This window comes from Saccopteryx leptura, chromosome 7 (genome assembly GCF_036850995.1).
Source record: "Saccopteryx leptura isolate mSacLep1 chromosome 7, mSacLep1_pri_phased_curated, whole genome shotgun sequence".
NCBI classification, from domain to species: Eukaryota; Metazoa; Chordata; class Mammalia; order Chiroptera; family Emballonuridae; genus Saccopteryx; species Saccopteryx leptura.
Window position 1 is genome coordinate 9,289,181 of NC_089509.1, and position 17,629 is coordinate 9,306,809.

Here is a 17,629-nt window from a genome sequence, read left to right on the forward strand (position 1 = left end):
TTATTTTGCTTAATTTTTTGAATTCTGGATTTTCTTAATTTTAATTTTAGGCCATTAACTTTATTTTTAAAGGCATTTAAGGCCATTAACTTTATTTGTATGACTTTTTTTGTCCCATGGGTTATATAAAAAGTATTCTTGTCATTAATGTATACAGAATTTTTAGACACCTTTTTTTTTCGCAAAGTAGAAGCCACTGTCCGAATACAGCTTTCCTTGCATTGTGGCACTGCCCTTCTGTGTACCTTTCAGCACCCTGAATCACTTTTATTCAATGATTCATAATTGCTTGCTTTTACTGTCCCTTATGAGATTAAAGGCCCTGTGAGTCTAAACACCATGCTTTGAATGCTCATAATTGTTTTTCGGGCATTAAATATTCCCAGCACATAGTAGATGCTTCATGAAAATCTGTTGAATTAACTAGAGCTATCATTTATAGTGTGCTTTCTATGTATTAATCATTGTGCTAAGATCTTCACATATTTTATTTTATTTAATAATTACATGTAGAAAAGAGAAAATTATTAGAGATATAGTAAATAAATAAAGCCTAGTAGGATTATAGCTGGGTTTTTATCTAGCATTTAAGACTCAAGAGAGAAGCTCCCCTTGGTTAGGTGTACATTTTGTCTCATAGGTCATCTCCCTGTGGGCCCCTTAAATGACATCACAGGTGAGGTTCCCCAGGAAGGAAGTGAGATAGAGACTAGCCTACAGAAGGTTTATTAGGGAGTTCCTTTTCGTTCAGCTCTGGGGGGAGATGAAAGGAAGCAGGATTGAGAAAAGGGGGAAGTTGAACTGTGATGAGCCGTCTCCATGATGCCTGATTACGTGAAGAGCTCTGAAGCTTGGGTGGCCCTTGGGGCTGTCCAGAGCTGAAGTGAGGGGACTGGGTTCTCGTACCCCTGCACCAACCAGGTATTTGGTGTTGTCTTCCCTGGAAAGTGGCATGACAGTAGATGTGCCAAGGCAATTCCCAGAGAGGGCTGGCTGGCATTTGAGTGCTGTCTGCCCAGAGGCTCAGGAAGGAAGTGAGGCAGTCCCTCATTCCTATAGAAGAATCTGGGTGGCACATTACAGCATTCACTACAATGGGCCATTATTCTTCCTTGTAACCCCTAAGTTTCTGGCCTGTTATTGGAATATGGCAAGAGGTAGCAATTCCATAATTGGAGGATGGTGGAGCAGGCCACCATCCTGGGGAACCTCACCTGTGACTCATTATGGACTATTGCTGCAGCAGCAGGCAAGGTGACCATCTCTTAGAGAAGTTGGAGGACATCTCCCTGATCCTTCCTTTTCTCCCAGTCACCAGAGCATGGAGGACTCAGACCATGTATTCAGTTATGTCTTGAGCAGGCACATGGAAGCAGGGAGAGGGCAGGGTGCTATATCCTCTATGGGTGGGCAGATTTCTGCAGGCAAATTCCTTCCACAACTTGCTGCCTTACCACACTTGACATCCTTGTCATCCTCCATCCTGGAGGAGAAAGTACCGCCTCAGTTCCTTGGCCATGAACCCCAGGGCTTTACACACATCACCCACAGGCCCTAGCAGCTATATGATTTGGGCAAGTCAAACTGATTTGAGATGTTAGTGGAGAGGGAGGAGATGTGGAGAGTCTGGCTTCTCCCAACCCCTTCTTCCCCCACTTTGCCACCTTGTCCGTGAGAACCATGTAAGATATTTTGCTAAGTGAGTAGCTAAAAGCAACATGTTAACTCAACAGCCAGCAGATCTAATGAGAACTGGGCTGGAGGCAGAAAACAGACAAACCTACTCCATTTGGAGGCAAGGGAAAAGTTTAATCTGTCACCAGGAAGGTCCCTAAATGTGAGTGCCATTCCTGGGTAGGACCTATGCTGAACTCAGAAAGGAACAATGAGCAGACTCCTGGAGACACTGTTCTCTGTGTGCACTTCCATCTGAAGAGATCACTGTTTATGTATTTAAGCAAAGCCTCATGTATTATATATGCATATGAGCAGGTAAAAATGTTTACTGAATCCCCGCTTGCAGACCTCCATGAATCCAGGTCTGTTAAAATTCAAACACATTCATGAGGCTGAAACACGGAGGCCCTTTATTAAGGCAGAAGAGGCCGTCTAAAAAAATAACTCACAGCTCACATGCTCCGAAGTTGAGGTGGTAATTGAAATGGCTTTCCCCTGGAGGAGCAAGACGTCGATGACCTCTGGAAAGGTGGCTGCAGGCCCACCACTGAGGCAGGAGGGAAAGCCCCAGCGGCTCTGACTACAGGGAACAGGCAGGAAGCGGAGAAGAGCGTGGGGGAGGTAGATGTGAAGGGCGCTCTGTCTGTGCGCGGTTGTTGGAGGAGAGGTACACAAGGCAGATTCACTTGTGGCCAAGGACAAATGCTAAAGTATGCTCTGGGGTGGGAAAAGCGGTGTCAGGGAAGCGATGGTTTTGAATGAGCTGATGTTTGGAGGAAAAAGTCAAGGGCAAGAGAAAATTAATTCTTTTTCCATTTTGTTTGGAGTCAGGAAAATGCGAATTTAGCTGCTGTTGAAGGCGCTGCTGGGGTTCTCTGCTGCAGGGGGCAGGTGCTCCCCCAGCCCATGGGGTGGGGGTGGTATGTCCCAGGCTGCACTGTACTTAGGGCACAGAGGGAAGCAAAGTACCCACGCCTCTGCCATCATTTACCTGAGGAGGGCTTTCCACACAACTAGGAAGGATGAAGGGCTTGATGTCAGAGGGGAATCCCAGGAAAAGTCGGGAGATGGAGAGGACTCACCGGACTATGGGGCAGGCAGAGCGGGAGTGGGGGTGGGCGGGGAAGGCGAAGGGGGAAGAGGAGACCGCTGCGGGTCAGCTCTGCCTGGAGCTTCACGGAAATGTCTCTCATTCAAGTCCTGGGCTCACTCAAATTGTGTTTCAAATATGAAAAGAACTCGGTAATGTGACCCCAAAGATCCCACTGTTTGGAATCTCTCAAGATCCAGAAAGGGCAAGAGAGGGAGAATGCTCACCCAGACAAACGCAGTGCTGATGTTCAAAACTGAAAAACAAAGTCATTTCCAAATAGGACACTCTCGGCCATTGACCTGAGTATTAATTCCTGGGAAATCTCCAAGTTCAGTTGCTGAACAGTCGTTTTTAAGTATTCAAGGAAGACAGTAGTTGGACCAGTAAGGGTTCGTGAAGAAAAGTATGCCAGAGGCAGGTGGTTTTGTTTTTATAGGGTAAACTAGGTGGAGCAGGGTGTTCAAAGTTCAGCAAAGCAGTCCTCAATCTAGTTGGCAAGGTAGGGGCATGTGGGGACCGTGTCAATGGGAGGATTTGTGGGGGCTGAGGAAGCATACTAAAAGAGTGTTGGTGAGTGAAAGGGTCTCCCAGGGTCAATCACAGGATCTGCTTCTAGTCAGCCCCCGCTTTATTTAATACAGAGACAGGGAAGCACAGTCATTAAAAGCCGTTTTGACTTGAATGAACTTTCTATACTTAAATCTTGGCTCAGTCACTTGGCAGGTGTGTGACCAAAAAAACTTGCTTTATTTCTGTGAATCTGTTTCCCCATCTGTAAAATGGGAGATAGTTCTACTCCTACTTGCAAAATTATGCATATGCGCACACATACAAAGACTTATATACATATCATATTTCCCATGTATAAGATGCACTTTTCTGGGAAAAATTTAGAGTCTAAAAACTGGGTGCATCTTACACAGTGGTTGCAGAATTTTTACTTGAATTTCCTGCTTTTTCACACTTGTTTTTGTGCTCATGGTTGAAGACAGTGATTTGTCATCAGACACAGATGAGGACAAGATAATGGATGGGAATTTTGACAGTTATGAGTTGTATGAATTTTATGATGAATAAAACTTGAGTTCAATAACTTTATGTAATACATTTTTTAAAATTTCAAGCCCCCAAATTAAGGTGCGCCTTATGAATGAGATCTTCTTATATATACATACATAATGTGTACATAATATATATCATATATGTAATTTATGTGCTTAGCACAGGTGCACAATGCTGTGCATACTGAACCAATGACTGTTGGGTGGCAGTTATTTATCGAAGTGTACTGTCACCTCTACCTCCAGGAAGCAGGGGCAAGAGGAGCTTATGTCCTTGAAAGGCGAGTTTGGGTGGCCCTCAGGGCACAATTGTATGAGAACATCAAGGTCTTTATGGAAGGAAAAAATTTAAGGTTGGACTAAGTCTAAAAGAAAATAATAAATCCTAAACTGATTTGCTAAATGAGAATGGATTGCAGTATTGTGGCCAGAGGGAAATTGAGGAGTTAGTGCAGCAATTACAGCCCTCCCAGAGTTATAGGGCACAGCAGAGAGTCTTTAACCAATGCCCTGTGGCTGGAAGAGTAATTCACAAGGCTGGGCTATATGTCTAGATAGAGAAACCCTGCTGGAGACTAAGTGGGTTTTCCTTTCAAATTAAAAAACAATCTAAATCCCTAAATCACAAGCTGTGGAGTCCCCCCCTCCATTCCCCACACCACTATGCAAATCTTATTCTATAGGCTGATAGGTTGAGACGGCATTAAAAAAAATCACTGCTTCCAGCTCCATACATTTAAACCTTTTCTGCACTCTGGTTAGGACAGAACGAAGCACCTGCCCAGTCCCACCCATGCAGCCCCCAGAGCCCAGCTGTATCTTGCCTGTTCACTCAGTCCTTCACACATGAGCATCTGCTGAGTGTGGGACAAAGTCTGTGCCCTCATCCGAACTGCCAGTTTAATACAGGGTGCACAGAGCTAAGCAAGTGCCAGGCATCTAACTGGATCCCAAGGAAAAAGTCCTATGATATTAAAATAATATAAAGACAGTTCATAGCTGTTGAGCATCTATTATACATAATGGGTTCTCTAGTGGCTATTCTCACAAAAGAAAGCTCAGTCTGTATCTATATCCCCATTTTACCAATGGGGATGCTAAGCATCAGTGAGGCAGGAATTCTTCCAAGTTCAAGTGACAGAAACCCAAAGGAAGGAGGGTTAAGAGGAAAGGTACTTGTGGTGCGGGGCAGTGGCTCATAGGAAGGCAGAAAAGCTGTGTAAGCCCTGGTGTCTTGAATCACAGAGCCTGGACTGACAGGAGTGTGTTCCTCAGAAAGCCCTGTTCTCCCCCTGGCCTCTGGATTTCTAACTTCTTGCACACTTTCTCACTGCCACATCACTTCTCTGGCTTTCTCTGCCTTGGTTCTGCTATATCCAAGCTGGATTATGTGCCCATCCTCTGGACCCTAGTAATGGCACCATACTGGCAAGCCAGTGGTACAACTGGAGTGAGGAGGAGAAGTTTTTCAAGGGTCTGTATGCATATGTGTGCATGCATGCACGTGTGTGCACATATGTGTGTGAAGAGGTATTGTCAGAAGAGAGGAGAGCTAGGCTGACAAAAGCCACCAACATCAATACATGTGTTTAATAAAGATATGACCACCAGGCATTGTGCTGGGTGTCCCTAATATAGCAAAAAAAGGGGAAGAGGTGTCCATATGGACCACTGGGATTTGGGATGGACTAATGTGGTTTTTTTAATGTGTGGTCCAGTGACTGCCAGTGTTGGAATCAGGGACGCTTGCTAGAATGCATGTTCATGGCCTGCTTTAGCCCTAGAAACCCAGAGACCCTGGGGAGGGTTCCAGAAATCTACTTGTTTAACAAGTCTCAGAAAGAGCAGAGGATTAACTTGACAGTTCAAGCACAAAGGGGATGAGACACATTTGATTACTGTGGCATTGTAGTATAGCTTAATATCAAGTAGCATGATCCATCCAGCTTTGTTCTTCCTTCTCAAGATTACTGTGGCTATTTGTGGTCTTTTGTGGTTCCATATAATTTTTTTGTAATATTTGTTCTAGTTCTGTGAAATATGCCATTGGTATCTTGATTGGAATTGCATTGAATTTATGGATTGCTTTGGGTAGTGTGGACATTTTAATTATGTTAATTCCTCTTATTCATGAACATGGTATATGCTTCCACTTATTTGTATCTTCTTCACTTTTTTCTTTAGAATCTTATACTTTTTCAAGTACAGGTGTTTTACATTCCTGGTTAAATTTATTTCTAGGGCCTGACCAGTGGTAGAACATCAACATGGGATGCTGAGATCCCAGGTTCCAAATCTGATGTTGCTGGTTTGAATGCAAGCTTGCTAGCTTGAGCACAGAATCATCAACATGATTCTAAGGTCACTGGCTTGAGCCAAAGGTCACTGGCTTAAAGCCCAAGGTTGCTGGCTTGAGCCCTAGGTCTCTGGCTCAAGCAAGGGGTCACTAATATGACTTGAGCCCCCTGGTCAAGGCACACAGAAGAAGCAATCAATGAACAACTAAAATAACACTACTATAAGTTAATGCTTCTTATCTGTCTCTCTTCCTCTGTCTCCTTCAAAAAATCAATAAATAAATTTATTCTTTGGTATTTTTTTCTTTGTGAAGCAATTGTTAATGAAATTGGTTTCTTAGTTTCCCTTTCTGATAGGTTAGTATTGGTATATAAAAATGCAACTGATTTCTGGATGTTTATTTTGTATTCTGCTATATTACTGTACTTATTTATCAGGTCTAGTGGATTTTTAGTGGAATATTTAGGGTTCTTTATATACAGTATCATGTCATCTGCAAATAGTGACTGTTTTACTATTTCCTTTCCAATTTGGATAGATTTTTATTTCTTCTTGTCTGATTGCTATGGTTAGAACTTCCAGTACTACGTTAAATAAGAGTGTTATAAGTGGATATCTTTGTCTTGTTCCCAATCTTTAATTTTTTGCCCACTGAGTATAATGTTGGCTGTGGGTTTGTCATATATAACCTTTATTACATTGAGTTATGTTTCCTCTATTTCCACTTTGCTAAGAATTAATGTCATAGGCCCTGGCCGGTTGGCTCAGTGGTAGAGCATTGGCTTGGCGTGCAGGAGTCCTGGGTTTGATTCCCGACCAGGGCACAGGAGGAGAAGTGCCCATCTGCTTCTCCACCCCTCTCCCTCTCCTTCCTCTCTTGTCTCTCTCTTCCCCTCCCGCAGCCGAGGCTCCATTGGAGCAAAGATGGCCCAGGCGCTGAGGGTGGCTCTGTGGCCTCTGCCTCAGGCACTAGAATGGCTCTGGATTCAACAGAGCGATGCCCCAGAGGGGCAGAGCATTGCCCCCTGGTGGGCATGCTGGGTGGATCCCGGTCAGGCGCATGCGGGAGTCTGTCTGACTGCCTCCCTGTTTCCAGCTTTGGAAAAATGCAAAAAAAAAAAAAAAAAAAAAAAAAAAAATGCAAAAAAAAAAAAAAAAAAGAATTAATGTCATAAATGGGTGCTGGATTTTACCAAATGCTTTTTTTTCATCTATTGATATGATTATTTGATTTTTATCCTTCATTTGTTTATGTGTATTATGTTTATTGACTTTCTGATAGTGTACCAACTATACATCCCCAGAATAAAACCACTTGTTCATGGTGTATGATCTTTTTCATGTATTGCTGGATCTGGTTTGCTAATATTTTGTGGAAGATTTTTTAGCATTTGTGTTCATTAGGTATACTGGCTTAAAATTTTCTTTCTTTGTAGTGTCCTTATCTGGTTTTGGTATTGGGATAACACTGTTCTTGTAAAATGAGCTTGGGAGTGGTTGCTTATTTTGAACTTTTGAAATAGTTGAAAAGCATAGGTGTTAATTCTTTTTTTTTTTTTTTTTTGAATGCTTAGTAAAATTTACGTGTGAGGCATCCAGTCTAGGACTTTTTTTGTTTTTGGTTGTTTTTTTTTTGGTTTTTTACTGCTTCAATTCCATTAGTTGTAATTAGTTTATTCAAATTTTCTGATTGACCCTGTTTCAGTTTTGGAAGATTATATGTTTCTAGGAATTTATCCATTTTGTCCAGGTTGTCCAAGTGTAGTTATTCATTATATATTGAACCAGTGCTTGTTTGATATCTTCTTCATTTTTGAATTTTTTGCCCTTCAAAAAATTTTGTAAGGACAAAACAAGTGATAGTCGGAGGATGCTAAATCCGGGGAATATGGTGGATGCGACAGACATGCTTCTGTAGCATTTCTTTCTTGTTGAAATTCGTAAAAATACAGTGGCATAAATGAACTTTATCAGTAGCCATGGGTACACTATTGCTTCACACATAAAACTAACATGAATCAACTTTGTTTTAGTTAATTTGCTACGTCAGTATGTATACATTAAGTGATAAAAATAGAGAGGCACACATGCGCCAAATAAACGTGTGCTTACATGTCGAAACTTGTTGTGATAGAAACAGACAGAACTTTCTGGTAGACCTTATATATATGCCCATGCCATTCCTGGGGCCATCAGACATGAGCTACAGAGTGATCTGTAGATGGCTGCTACTTATTCTGGGCTTGATGTTACCTGGGAGAGACCAAGCTATGAATTGAGGCTGGTTGCTGTTAGTTGTGAGCCTGGAGCCACTTAAAAAGAAGTATGGTGTATACAGAGGCCATATACTGTATGTTTGAGAGATTTTAGGAATGTTCAAAACATGAGCCAAGAGAGGCCATTTGTATGGTAAAGCCGCTGGAAATGGCTTGGGTAGACCCAAAAGTTGAGTGGGTCTAGGTCTCAGGGAATCACTAGGATGGAGTGACTAGCATTAGCTAGGGTAATGGAAACTCAGATGTAGTGCCCTGCCAACTCTGTGGGGAGAGGGCTCAGCAATGGAACAATGGCCTCTGCCAGTACTTCTGTCTGGGAGAAAGCTACCCTCCAAGCCAATGTCTTGATGCTAGACAATTAAGTTCCTCCTTTTATGTATACCTGGTGCCTTTCAAGCTGCTGCCCCAGGCCTGGAGCTCAGAACCAGTGAGTCTGAGTTAATCTGTGCACAGGCTATTTAAGATGAACACCTGGGCCTCCCAGCAGCTCTCCTTACACAGCCACAATCTCCACTGTTTTTCTCAGGCAGAAGTTATGGGAACTTTTCTTCCCAGTACTAGAACCCTGGGCTGGAAAGCCTGGTGTAGGGCTCGTATTCCTACCTTTTTAGGGGCGACCTCCACAGCTGAGATATCCCTCTCGATTTTTAACTCTCACATGTGAGTGTGGGGCAAACTCATTTTGTGTCTCTGCTCCTACTAGGTTTCAGGCATTCTGAATGATTTTTCTGGAGTTCAGCTATAATTTTGATGCAGTTGTAGGAGGTTTTGAGTATCACATTTAACCATGTCAATATCTTGACTGGAACTATGGGAATCATCTTTTGTAATCTTTATTGTGAAAAGCACGTATTTCCCACTGCAAAGAAAAGGTGGTAACAGCATTTAAACTCCCACTGCCACAGCTCTTCATAACTGGTATGTACAGAAGCCACACAAATCTCTTTGCCTCTGCAGTTCCTTAAGGTTCTTTATTTAACGCTGATTTATTTCATTACTCCAGAAGCTGCATCAATTGTGCCGCACATCAGTGCCAACCGCACTGACTTCACACTGTGATCGTGCTTTGCTACTGATGGTTGCATGCACAAGACTTGCTTGGAGATTGTGGGGAAATGGGAACAATAATTCCTACTCTGGTCATGTTAAATTTGCCAGCAAGAAAGTATGGTGGTTCCTCAAAAAACTGAAAATAGAACTACGTTATGACCCAGCAATCCCTCTACTGGGTATATACCCCCAAAACTCAGAAACATTGATACGTAAAGACACATGCAGCCCCATGTTCACTGCAGCATTGTTCACAGTGGCCAGGACATGGAAACAACCAAAAAGCCCGTCAATAGACGACTGGATAAAGAAGATGTGGCACATATACACTATGGAATACTACTCAGCCATAAGAAATGATGACATCGGATCATTTACAGCAAAATAGTGGGATCTTGATAACATTATACGAAGTGAAATAAGTAAATCAGAAAAAAACAGGAACTGCATTATTCCATACGTAGGTGGGACATAAAAGTGAGACTAAGAGACATTGATAAGAGTGTGGTGGTTACGGGGGGAGGGGGGAGAGGGAGAGGGTAAGGGGGAGGGGGAGGGGCAAAAAGAAAACTAGATAGAAGGTGACAGAGGACAATCTGACTTTGGGTGATGGGTATGCAACATAATTGAACGGCAAGATAACCTGGACATGTTATCTTTGAATATATGTATCCTGATTTATTGATGTTGCCCCATTAAAAAAATAAAATTATTTTAAAAAAAAAGAAATGATGACATAGTGACATTTATGACAACAGGATGGATCTTGAGAACATTATACTGAGTGAAATAAGTAAATCAGAAAAAGCTAAGAACTGTATGATTTCACACATGGGTGGGATATAAAACTGAGACTCATGGACTTAGATACAAGTGAAGTGGTTACCAGGGAGAAGGGGGTGTTGGGGAAAGGGATGAGGTAGGGGTGGGGGAAGGGTGTAAAGAGGAACAAATATAAGATGACGGAAAATTATTTGACTTTGGGTGATGGGCATACAACATAATCAACAGTTAAAATGCTATAGAAATGTTTATCTGAAACCTATATGCACTCTAATTGATCAATGTCACTATGTTAAAGTTAATTTTCTAAATAAAATTTTAAAAATTAAAAAAAAAATTTGCCAGCCACTTGGGATTTTATAGCACACACATAAAACAACACATCTTTCGCCCACATCTTCTCTTGAACTTGTTAAGTTGTCATTGCTGCATCCCCAGAACGTGACTGCTCTCACTGTGGCCCAGTGCTTTCTTCTACACACCATCACCAGCATGGAGGACAGGCGATGGGGTGTGACGAGCTTGGTGCATTCACACAAGGAGTGTCCTTCTTCTCTCTGCCACATCTTAAGATGGGCCAGGGAAGCATAGTGTCACCATGCTCATCAGCCATAGGAGCCTGCATCATTTGCAAAAGTATATTAACATTTCTCCAAAGCCCAGGAGAAGAGAGGCAGGGTCACCCCAGAAGCTGCCTGACTTGAGACCTAGGGAGGAGATGTGGGCATCATCCTGGGTGCCAGTGATGGTAGGCTCACAAAGTAAAGTTGGTCCACCACCACTTCCACAACCCTTGGGTGCTGTGGACGTGAGACAGCCCTGTGGTTGAAACAAACTCATTGAGAACCAGCACACAAACCACGTGGTGGCTCCAGGCCAAGGATCTCTGGTGGAGTGTGGATAGCTCAGAACCCCAAATTCACTTTTTCCATGGCATGAACAGGAGCTACCTCAAATTAGCATGTTAGCACCATTCTATGGACCCAGAGTCATGCCATTCAGTGGGAGAAATAGCATGCCAGCTAGAAGTTGCAATCCATTCCTTGGAACACCCTTCCGGAACCAAGACCTGGCTGTGGACCCCTGGGATGATCCACTAGTTATGAGTTCTGGAGCTCCTTCAGTTGTCTTACAAATCCCATTTGCGGGGTAGAGGGTCTGAGAGGACCTGGAAGGGGAGACACAGGGCCAGAGGCCATGCTGGTCTTGGTCTAGACTCAGGTTTGTTCTCATAGAGACTCTGCTAGCCCAGAAGTGGCTCAGGTAGCGGAGAGTACCTAAGGAGATTTAAGGAGGGTGCTTCTGGAACCTGGGACCTGTTTCTGGACTAGCCTGGGGTAATCTGCCTAGACAGAACTCCCAGTCCCTGCTGGTTGCTGGAAACCAAGAAGGACTCAGGGAATTTTAAGGCAGGCATTCCAAAATTGACTCCCAGAAACAGTGGGCCTGGGCAGGTGTCTGCCTTTTGAGGCCCAACGAAAATGGGCATTTCTGAAGAAAATGCTGAAGGAGATTATACGGCTAAGGCTCATAAAAAACTGACTTGCATAAGCATTTCTCTGCCCTGTCTGATGTTCACTCTAATCGCCATGGGCCTGGCTGGGCTGCAGTGGGGCAGAGGGGCGTGGTCTGGTCTGATAGCAATGACCCAGGTCCCCCTGGGAGGCAGCTTAGTGGGTCGGTGTCTCTCCCTGGGCCCTCCTTTTTGGTCCTGGTCATGAGTGCCCAACCTGGCTGCATGTTAGGGTTATCTGGTGACGTTCCCAGGTCCATGCCATACCCATTTAACCAGAATTTCTAGGGGTTTTCGTCCTCGGGAAATAGGTCAGGAGAGGAAATGAGAACGGGTAGGGCTTTGAAGTCAGCAGACCTGGGTCCAGATTTGAATTCCTTCATGATAAGCTGTGTGACTTAGAGCAAGTTAATTAGCCTCTCTGAGACTTGATTTTCTCTCCTGTAAAAAGATACTTATGCCTCAGAGGAGACTGTCACAAGTTCAGCGATGGAGACCGTGGACTCAGAGTTCAGGGAAGTGGCTGTGTGAACTTGAACAATGATCAAGCCTTTCTTAAACCCTCACTTCTCCAGTTTTGAAATGGTCATGAGAGTATGACCACCAGGGCTGTGGAGATACAACAGGATAAAGTATTTCAAATATCTAACCTAGTACCTGGCACATTACAAAGAATTAAAACAAAACAAAACAAAGATCATTTTCTTGCCTGTAAACCTGCCTAGGAATGGATGATCCAAGTCCCCTTCTGGCTTGTGGCTGTCTGCACTGTTGCACCTCCCGCCTGTCCCCACCCTGACAATGCACCCTCATCAATCCTTCTCTCCCTTAACTGCTCCAGTCATATTAATCTTCCTTGTTCTTTCTTATCTCTGAGCCTTTGCTCCTGTCAGGTACAACTGAATGATCCCCTCTCTCCCTCCTGCCAAGCTGGGGTGAGCACCTCATTCACGCCTCTGTCAAATTAAAATTTCTCTGTGGCAAAAATACATGGAACAAAGTAAAAGGACAAACCAGGAAGTATATTTACATATTCATATCCATGCAACATGAAGAGCTCTTAGAAATCAGTGCAAAAGAACAATAACTCAATTGAAAAATTTAGGGACTGAACACATAGGCAGTTTACAGAAAGAGAAGTACAAATGGTCAATAAATACATAAAAAGAAGAAGTTCAGACTCACTCATTATTTAAAAATGCCCATCAAAACAACAAGATGCCAGTTTTCACAATTATATCCACAAAACAGTGAGGACAATATAGAGTCGGAGAAGGGAAAGATGGGGAGGAAGGCACAGCCATGTGCATTATTGGGAACCCAGGCTGGTGTAATGTCTTTGGATGACAGTTTCACAGCTTTACCAGCATTTTAAATGCCTATCCGCTATGAGAAGGCAATGCGCTGCGAAGAGCTATTTGACAGTTGTCATCTCACATGTAGCCTCTGTTCATTCAACAGATCTGGATTAAACTCCTGCTGTGCGCCCAGCGCTATTCTTGGCACTCCATGCAAGGAGGGTAGTTTCCTGTGGCTGCTGCAACTAATTGCCAAAAACTGAGTGACTAAAAAACACAGATTTAGTATTTCACAGTTCTGGAGGTTGGAAGTCTCCCATTTAAGGTGTCAGCAGGGCTGAGTTCCTTCTGGAAGCTCTAGGGGAGAAGGAGTCTTCTTAACCTTTCCAGCTTCTAGAAGCTCCTGTGTCCCTTGGCTTGTGGCCACCTCATTATTTCTCTGACACTGGCCATCCTGCTTTGTTCTTATGAAGACTCCATTATTATACTTAGGCCACCTGGATAATTCAGGCTGATATTTCTATCTTAAGGTCTTGAATTTAATCACATCTGCAAAGTACCTTTTGCCACATTCACAGGTCCTGGAGATTAGGATGGGAACATCTTTGGGGCTTGTTGTTCTGTCTGCCACACAGCCTCATGAAGTTAATATTTGAGTGCTGCTTCCAGGCAAAGATGCTCATGGCAGCATTATATATAACAGCAAAGAACTTTAAAAAGCTTACCTGTTCATTAATAGCTGATTGCTTAAATTGGTTACAGAATGTTGATTAGCCGAATTCCAGGCTGCTGAGGACCTGGACACAGAGAGCTGTATGTAATCACTAGGACTCATCTCTTAGATACCTCCCTCGAGGGAGACAGGGACTGCAGAACAGCATGACGAGTACGCTGACAACTGTGTGGGCAGAGAGGCACGTGTGCCCCTGTCTGCATGGAACATGTGTGGGACTGTACATAGCAACTGCTCACAGACACGGAGTGAGAACAGGCTCTGAGTCAGGGGGGGACTTGCTCTTCATAATACACCCTGTTGTACTGATTTTATTTATTTATCTATTTATTGCCATCTGTGGAAATAACTTTTCAATAAAAAAAAATCAACTAAGGAAAAGATAGAAATGAAACCTTCAGTGACTCAATTGTAAATACTCATCACTTTCCAAGAGCTCTGTTTCCAGTCTTCTCAGTGACGTCTGCTCACAGGTGCCCAGGGCAGGGAAGAGTTGGTTTGCCCGAACTTGAAGAGGTAGGTGTCCCATCCTGGGGCTCTGGCTGGATGGCCCTGCTGCTCAGAGCAGCCAGCAGAGTACAGATGCAGGTGGGGTCTGAAGAAAAGCGAGGGCAGGTCAAGGATGTTCAGACAATCATTCCTTTATTTACAAAGATATGCAGGAACCACTGTGTGCAGAACCTGACCCTGGGCCTGGGAGGGACAGCTTGGGACAGGAGCACCCCTGTCTCACAAACATTGGCCAGACACCCACTCTCCGCCTGGTTTGGGGTTGGAGTTTTCCCCTGGGAGTGAGGAAGTCAGATTCAAATGTTAGAAGACCCTTTGGGTGGCAAAGGGCACAGACATTAAAGGGTAAGAGCTGAAGTGGGTGATAAACTGGAGGCTGGTTCAGGTGAGAGAGGGCAAAGATCTGGATTAAGAGAGTGGTGCTGGGAAGAGGGAAGGAACTGAGGGTAATTTGGTTGCAGAATGACTTGCAAGAAGTAGGGGGTCTGGAGTGAGCCCTGTTTCTTTTCTTAGCAATTGAATGAATGACAACATCTTCAAGTGAAAGAAGGAATATGACAGGAAAACATGGGTCCTATTTTGGGACTGTGCAGCTGAAGGCACTTGTGGTGCATCTAGGACTGTAAAAGTGTCCCAGGTTGGGCAAGTGGCCCAGGTAGCAGGGTTGATCACCTGCTATGTGCATGTCTAACACACTGTTCTTGCTTATTTCAATAGACATAGCAGACTTTTCTAAGACATCTTTACTGAAAGCTTTACTGAAAACATATACTTCACCTACTTTTTTCTTTCTTCCTCTTTTTTCTTCATCTACTTTAGAGGTGGCTTTGGGAGGGAGCAGATGGAGTTGGGGGTTACCCATCCCTAGGCACACCCTGGTGTCATCAATGCTAGGGAACATGTGGACATCAAAGAGAGAAGAGGGTGAATATCAGTCTCTAAGGGGTGAGCAGAGAAGAGCTGGGGAAGAAGTCTGATGGGGAGTCAGGGAGAAAAGTGGGGTAAGGCTCCAAAAAGTGTTGAGAAAGTGAAGGGGATAAAATGTTTCAAAAAACCCATAGTGCATTTTGAATTTTAATAATATTTTGTTGAAAGGAGGTAATGGTTAGCACTGTCATATCTATCTATCTATCTATCTATCTATCTATCTATCTATCTATCTATCTATCATCTATCTATCTATCTATCATCTATCTATTATCTAGCTATATATCTATTATCTATCTATCTATTATCTATCTATCTATTATGTATCTATCTATCTATCTACTATCTATCTATTATCTAGCTATTATTTATCTATTATCTATCTATCTATCTATCTATCTATCTATCTATCTATCTATCTATCTATCTATCCATCCATCCATCCATCCAGTAAATACCTAAGCCATGCCTGTCAAACACAAGGCTTAGAATCGTGTTAGAATCTGCAGGTGATGCTGTTAAAGCATCTTACACTCTAGTCGGGTAAAAACTGCAACTAGCTATAAAGTATTTAAATAATAGCTTAACCCTGGAGCCAAAAAGGAAAGATTGGTAAACCTGACTAAACACAAAAAATTAAAAGCCTTTAGTACAGAGGAAAAATTATCTTCAGGACAAACTGTAAAGGTATTTGCAATGCATAAGACAGACAAAAGACTAATTTCCTTAATTTGCATTGACAGAATCGTTGAAAGACCCCAAATGAACAGATATGAACAGGAAGTTCTTAAAGGAAAGCCAATAAGAAAGTATTCTCAACCTAACTCATAATTAGGCCATTTCTCTAATTGCAATGAGACTTCAATAATCACATCTCAGATTGGCCAATATACAAATGCTTGTTTCTATTCAGTGCTCCCTGGGGTGTGGGGAAAGAGGCATTCTCTTAGCTTCGGTAGAAGTCAACTGATATAACCTTTTCAGAAGCTAATTTGTGATTTTGTTGGCACTTAAAATACACATCCCATTTGACCCAGCAAGTCCACCACTAGGAATAAGCTTCATAAGTGCCTTGCAGGGGTTCCTAACATGTCCTGGGACGGCTGCTCACCGCAGCACTGTTTGAAAGAGCAAAGACTGCAGACTCTCTACTACCCATCACCTGGGGTCTGGGTATATGAGTTATGCTGCATCTGCACTGTGCAATATCATTAAGAAGGATGAGGTATAAGTGGACCCAGCTCAGTAAGGAACAGTGTGTTTAGCATTATGTCATATGTTGATAAAAAGCTTATATATTATATATGGATTATACTAATTTTTTTCTGGAAAGATACATGTCTGTCTTAAAACACTATATGAATGGTTGTTTCATCAAGTGAAAGCAGGTCTTTGGGTGAATATCATGAGTCGGCTTTTGACTGTTGAGTTTAAAGTACATTTGGGAGGTGTTTCATGTAGAAAGGAAGGCTGATATTATTTATGTTTTCAAACACTATTTGAACTATTTAATTATTGGCATGCATCACTTGTACTTTATAATAAATTTTAAATAATATTACATATGAAGACAATAATTGAGTAGCTGGCCCAAGGCCACATGTGAGAAACACCAATGACCTATTCAGCCAACAAAGGACCGAGCCGGAAGTCTCTCTGGCTGCCCCTCTGTACCACTCTCTGCACTCTGTTGTTTCTCTATCTTGTGAAGTCTTTTTGTCACTTCATATTGTCCCTGGAGAGAAACCCTCTATAAGGTGGCTGAGATGTAACCCCCTAACAAGCCCCCTCCATCTTGCCCCAAGATACAGCCATGACAGGAGTTCGTTCTGAGTAATTTTCATTGAATTGTAATCACTAAACATCAAAGTATTGTCTTTGTTAAAGATAGAGTGAATCACTAATTTGAGGAAATGTGTGTGCGTGTGTGTGTGTGTGTGTGTGTCCCATGGTTAGTGACAAAGCTTGCTGAGTGGAAGGAGCTTTGAATTAGGGGACAGAAGACCTGGATTCTAACCCAGTTTAGCGATCAACAGCTGTGTCCTAGGGCCAATTGCATTGCCATTACTCTCTCTAAAACAAAGGACAAAGGATACCAACTGAAGTCCTGACCTCTAATGATCCATCAGGCCAGACATTCTGTTTTCTCTACATTTTTTTCTAGACCCCAACTCAAGCCTTGGTTATATGTTCTTCCATTTCTCTACTTTACTTGCAAAGCCTCTTTAAGGCTGAGCCTATGGAGGGCTGGAAAAGACAGCACCCTGGGGTGGAGAATCTGAGTCTTGGAGGCTGATACCCTCAGGGAAATTCTTACCATTGTACCAGGGAGTAATGATGGAAGAACAGAGAATGCCTACCCCTCACCTCCTCAGATCTCAAGGGCACTTATATCACCACTCCCTTGTAT